A 6,590-nucleotide genomic window follows, 5' to 3' on the forward strand; every position below is an offset into this window, starting at 1 on the left:
GAGCTATGCCCACTTTGGGCCTCCCACCCTCTCTGTTATTTTTATAAACAGACTCCATGATAATATATATACTGCAGATGGACGGCAGCCAGCACGTTCTCTTTCGTGCTGAGAAAGTTTCCATCTTTCAACTAGTTTACATGACTTCCCTGCACATCCTACCTTATAATCTTTTTATAAATTTTGGTTTACACTGTAATAATGTAGGACACTTAAGGTTCTGTTTCTTTTCTGCCCTGTCTCTTCTTTCACCAGCTCTCTTTAAATTTTTTTAATGTTTATTTTTGAGACACAGAAAGAGACAGAGTGTGAGCAGAGGAGGGGCAGAGACAGAGAGGGAGACACAGAATCCAAAGGAGGCTCCAGGGTCTGAGCTGTTAGCACAGAGCCCGATGCGGGGCTCGAACTCACAGACCGCGAGATCATGACCTGAGCCGAAGTCAGACACTCAACCGACTCAGCCACCCAGGCACCCCCCCACCTCAGCTATGTTTAAAAGCCGTTCTAAAACTTCTTCTTTTAAGATTATACCCTTCACACCTCAGTCTAAATAATGGCTATTTTTGGTCACGCCCTTTCTTTCTCCTGCACTTTGGGTTTCATCTAGCTCCTGCCCTACTGTCCTTCTGTAAAAAGGGCGCATTTCCCATTACCCTCCTGTGACAGCATCTCACCAATTCTCTGTTGTAATCAACAGATAGATTTTGAATGTCTGACTCTTTATGAAAAAAAAAAATAAAAGGATTTTCAAGGGTAAGGCCTGCCATCTTGTGAACGTCAAAGAAGTTTTCTCATTCACCTTTTTTCTTCTTTCTCTCCCACTCTTTAATTTGTTAATGCTTTCGACTTACTTTGCTTTGGATAATTTTCAAAGAACCACTTCCCCCAAGAGATCTCTAAAAGGCAGAAGTTCTGGCTATTAAAGATTTGCCATTCTGAGAACAACCCAGTTAGGGTACCCTCAGGTTATTTATAACTGGATTTTATCTCAGAAAATTAACTAAAAGAAGATTAACCAAAAATCTAAAGGAAAATGCCTTAAACACCTCATCTATTATGCTGTGCTCAAACAGATATTTTCATCTTAACAGCTTGGCAAACCCAGTGGAATGCTCTTTCTAGTTTGGGGCATAAAATAAGATAACACTCTGAATTCCTACAGGAAATCTTGAAACACTACTTAAAATTAAGGCATAAAGTATGAAAATGTGAGTTTCCTCTGTATAGTCTTATTACTTTGCCTGTTAACTTAAGTGGTTCCCATTTCTGATGGTTCGAAGAGCCCCAGGACATTTAAATACCTCTTCTAGAAACAAATACTTTTCCTTAAAAGCCCTCCCAGATTACGACTAAGTCATGAGCTTGAATCGGTAATGCAGAAGGTCTTGTGTTTGGACATTTCCCTCATCTTCTGATTTACCCAAATGAGAGAGGAAGCCAGAAAAGAGTCCTACTTCATCCATCGAGGATTTTGTTCATTACATCTTATTTCAGGCCAATTAAAAGACAAAGTGTTCACAACAAGATACAAGGACTTTGATTTGATGTCTGCCCCGCCTGCCTTCACGCTTAGACCTGTTTGCCTCCTCCCTCTGACCTGCCGGCCTCCTCCCTTTGACCTGTCTCCATCTTCTTTTCTCTCATCCTTCTTCAGCCATTCCTCAAACCAGGTGTGCTGCTGTCCCGGGGGTTTTGCTTCTGCAGTTTCCTCTGTCTGGAATGTTCTTATATAGTGCCTTGGGCTATTCCTCTCCATTCAGGAATAGCCCAATATTCCTCTCCATTTGATCCAAAGTCACTTTCTCGGTGAAGTCTTTCCTCACCACTTGTTTTAAAATAGTAACCTGCGTCCTGATCTCTCTACCCTCCTCCTTTCCCCCGATGCATCTTTCTTAGTCCATCATGTAGATACAGATGTGAACATTTATGTTCATTCTCCTGCCCTCCAGAATGTACGTTCATGAGATGTTTATCTGTTTTGCTCACTAGGGCCTACAGGAGTGCTCAACACATGGAAGGCAGTTAATAAATGTTTGTGGAATAAGTGAATCCAGAACTACCCCTGGATAGATAATACCCAACTCACTCTATCATAGCACCACAGGTAGGCTGTTACGCATTTTGCAGGCTAGCCAAACAGTCTAAGAAGTTAAGTGCCTTGCGTAAGATCCCCAAGATCACCAACTGGATGAGAGGGTATTTGAAATGAATTCTGGTCAATTCCAGATTCTTCTCGTCTGCTTCTTAGATGTCCAATAAATTAGAATTTTTTAATAGGCTCCCAAAGACCCGTTCTCATTTGTGTCTGTCAGTGGAGACAAGCTCCCTGGAAGCCGCCTCTCTAGATATCTTAGAATACCTTCTCCTGGTTCCAGAAGTATCCACTGGGGTTTTGAATCTCATTGTCCAACTCCTGAATAGCTGTCTTATTTGGGGAGGTGAGGTGGCATAATGATCAGGAGAGCAGAATGAGGAAGGGAATCCTGAGCCACAACCCATTAGCTGCGTGATCTTGGACAGACGATGTAGCCTGCCTGAGTTGCCGTTAAGTACATCCTGAGTGGTAGTCTGGTATGGCATTGAAAAGCATACCCCTTGCAGGAAGTCCCCGGGGTTTAATCCCTGGCCCTGTCATTGTGTAATTGGTCACAACTTCGGGGCAAATGAACTTCTGTAAATCTCAGTTTACTGCTCTGCTAAATGGGATAATAGGAATCATAACAATGTTACAGGGTTTTGGAGGAGGGTCACATGAAATGATACCTATAAAGGACTTGGTTCATTCTCTGAAGCACACTAGCTACATTGTTAGCTATTATCATGATTCTTATTACCATGTATTTCATAGAGTCACCATGAAGACTTGAGATACTTTGTGTAAAGAATGTAGCACCCTGCTTGGTGCATGTAAGGATTCAGTAAATGTTATCAATGTTATTCCTTAATTGCCTCTATATCCCCCTTCCCTCTAATACCCAGAAGTCTGGCTTCTACCCAGCTATGTTCCTGAAATTGCTTTCTTCAAAGCAACAAGTTCTAACTTCTATAACCCTAAGCATTTGTTCAGGCAGAAAAACCCAGGGAGGAAAATCAAGGAGGTTGAGTGGAAGCTGCATAGCCTTCAAGGACACAGACCTCAGTTTCGTCACCCGGGAAAAGGGCCAATAGCTCTTGCCTGGCAGTTTGCTACAACAATGTGGGGATATGTGGATTTTTCATCTCCATTTGAAATACAACAAATCCTTGATCGGGGTGGGAGGGAGGCTCTGTCATGATGGCAACCGCAGTAGTGACGATGTTGTTCTTTCATTTGTCTTATTTCAAACTTCCAATTAGTCTATTGATGCCTTATGGGCAGATATGTCTTATGATATTTCAGGATCTCTTCCACATCCCCAGATATCTAACACCATCCTGGACCTAGGGCCAATTCTCAAAAAACAAAAACAAAAACAAATCGGTGATTGATAACGTGACCACTAAACCCATTTTCCCATTTGTTTTCCAAGAGGCAACACTGTTGTGCCTACAAGCACTTTCTAACAGTCTATCATCTCTAGGGTCTTTTGTATTATTATTCAGCTTCAGCCTTTTATTTTTTCCCAAACATTTGGAAAGCCTGTATGATGGTTTCAACTGACCAAGAATTTATATGAAAATGTCGATCTAGTAAAAGGGTGAAAGCAGAGAGAATGACCCAAGTTCATGGTGCCACATGCAACCTGCCACACAGTTGTTTTTGTGAGTTACAAACCTGGGGTCTATTTTGTGGCTTATTTCATAATCTTGCAGAGATGTTGGATCAAATCAAGCATCAGAAAAGACGCCAGCCCCAAACGGAGGTGACTTTGCTGTATTTGCAGTTTTCCCTCTTATTAACATGAAAACACTTTACATGGTTGGAAACATCTAAAGGCTATTTTTTATTTTATTTTCCATTACTTCACTGTGCTGCTTTAACCCGTACCTGTGGAAATGAGACTGTCACCTGCTTTTAGCATCCTGTTTTCTTTCGTGTTTGTAATGAAGCCTTCTGGGAATCATGCGATTACAAAAATGAGTTACAAATCCTCATTCGGTATACAAAAGTCTGTAGCTGCCTTCCTTCTCTGTTTAAATAGTCTACAAAACAAGAAATAATTAGTCGAGCACTATCGGTAATTAAGCACATAAGATGAACATTAAAGAAACTGCAATCTTGCATCATTTTGGAGGTGGATAGGCAGGTTTCCGCGTTTGGAATCCGGCCAAAATGCCCATCTTCATTCCCTCTGCTCCTTATTTATTACCGGTGAGGGAATTTTCTTGCCTAACTTGCTGATGTGCTCTTGCCGGAGGTCCGTCCGAGAGTTCATGTAAGTGTGAGCCGCTGTTTTGTTTTTCTGGTTTTTGGTTTTTTGTGTTTTTTTTGGGGGGGGGGTTGTTTTGTTTTTTGACAACACCACCGTTGGGAAAGGATGATTTCAAAGAACTTGATATATTAAGAGTGGAAAGACGATGCTTCCCCCCAACACAGGGAGTGCGTTTTGAACTTGAGATCAGTTCACAATTCAGAGAACTGGCCTGCCTTCGTGCACATGACATCTGCTCAGAAGTATTTATAAAACCCTGTTTCTGTTTTTCTGAACACTCCTTCTCATTTGGTGTTTCCTCTTCAGGCCCCTTGAAATCTTGTCAACATCGTCACCACTACACAGGCAAACTCTGAAAGATTTGGCAGTGTGAGTTAGCCAGGCTTTTCTGGAAGACTACAACTTCTCGAAAACTGATTTATAAGTTTTGATGAAAATGTATTTATTTCCAAGGAAAATACGAAGATCAAACTTTCCAACCCGTTTAGACTGGAAAATTAAATATTCATCTAATAAACACTTGGGCGTACCTGTTATTTGCCAGGCACAAAAGGAATAGTGTCCTTGAGGCAGTGACTGTCAGGCTTTGTGATCAAGCCTAATTAAGACTCAATGTTGAGTATTTTTGTCACATTGCGCTGCATTCCTGCTAGTTCCATGATGTGAAATCTAGATAGAAAATATTTGTGCATGACGTACCAGATTTCCATTAATCACCCAAGAAGTAATAGAATGAGCCGTGATTTTTCTTGTGGCTTTTCTACCCCCAGATGGTTCTGTTGCTTGCATGGTTTCAGTAGTGCCTCTATGGATATAGGCATTTTTCTCTGGAATTAGAAAGAACTACAGTAAATAGCATTCTCCATTTCACCTGTGATTTCTTTTTTACAGTTAGATAAATGCCATAAGGTCAACACTTCCTAATGTATGTATAGTATGTTACAGTTTCCAAAGCGCTCCCTACACAAGCATATCTAGGGAGCGAGGACAATATTATTTTCCCCATTTTATAGCTGCTGGATAACAAGCCCAGAGAGGTTCAGTGGCTTGCCCAAGATGACACAGTGATCTAGCAGAGCCAAGAGGATCTTTTTCATCACACACGCCTCCCCGTAAAGATGGAGAGGCCCATAGAGATGGAGAAGGATCATGTTCACACCATATATCTTAAATATCAAGTTTTCACACAGCCATAGTATTTTTTTAAGTATTTGAGCATCCATACATTTAGCCAAGATTTACTGAGTGCCTTTGCTGTGTGGTTACGACAGCCTTGAACAGGCGGATGTGAATGTGGGTAAGCTAATTGACCCAAGTGGATTCCTTTTCTCATCAGCGAAATACAAATAAAACCCATGAAGTGCAGTCCAGTGATATCCTGAATGAGATCCTAAAGCAGAAATGAGAAAATAGTAATGACCTGGTGCTATCCAAATAACATTTGTTGCTTACTTAATAGTAATGTACCAGTGTTAATTCCTTAAGGTTACCTTGGTCATGTGGGATGTCGACATCAAAGAAAATGGGATGAAGCGTATACAGGAACTCTGTGAACTCTCTTGGCAACTTTCCTGTAGAAGTAAAATTATTCTGAAATTAAAAGATTATTTAAAGAAAAAACCCCACTTACTCACAGTAATTGCATTTGTCAGTTTGCACTGCCATAACAAAAGACCAGAGATTTGGTTGACTTAAATAAGAGAAATTTGGGTTTCCATAGTTCAGGAGGCTGGGAGGTTCAAGATCAAGGTGCTGGCTCATGTGGTTCATGGTAAGGGCCCTCCTAGTGGCTTTCAGATGGCCTCTTTCTCGCTGTGTCCTCACGTGGCAGAGAAGGAGAACCCTGATGTCTCTCTTCTTATAAGAACACCAATCGTGTGACACGAGAGCCTCATCCTTATGACCTCGCTTAACCTTCATTATCTCCTTATAGGCCCTTTTTCCAAATACAGTCACATTGGGAGTTAGGGCCACAACATAGCAATTTGAGAGGGACACATTCGATCCACAGCAATAACAATTATTAAATCATTTGGAAAGATTTGTTAACAGTATCTACATAAACCAAACATGAGAATATGTGATCACCTGGCAATTCCACTCCTTAAGTATATGTTCACCAGAAGACAAGTACAAGAATATAAATAGCAGCATTAATGATGACTTAAAACTATAAGCTACCCAAGTGTCTACCAGAGATAGGATGGATAAATAAATCATGGTATTTTCACACAGTGG

At 41.0% G+C, this 6,590-nt stretch overlaps 1 long non-coding RNA gene across 1 annotated transcript; it reads right to left on the reverse strand.

The window, feature by feature from the left end:
• Positions 1–3,947: 3,947 nt before the first annotated feature.
• On the reverse strand, positions 3,948–6,170 carry LOC131499379 (uncharacterized). The gene is made up of 3 exons (XR_009255841.1): positions 5,843–6,170; positions 5,595–5,742; positions 3,948–5,179 (listed from the first exon to the last, which is right to left on the reverse strand). It is a non-coding gene; the product is annotated as an uncharacterized LOC131499379 (long non-coding RNA).
• Positions 6,171–6,590: the final 420 nt, after the last annotated feature.

This window comes from Neofelis nebulosa, chromosome 17 (assembly GCF_028018385.1).
Source record: "Neofelis nebulosa isolate mNeoNeb1 chromosome 17, mNeoNeb1.pri, whole genome shotgun sequence".
NCBI classification, from domain to species: Eukaryota; Metazoa; Chordata; class Mammalia; order Carnivora; family Felidae; genus Neofelis; species Neofelis nebulosa.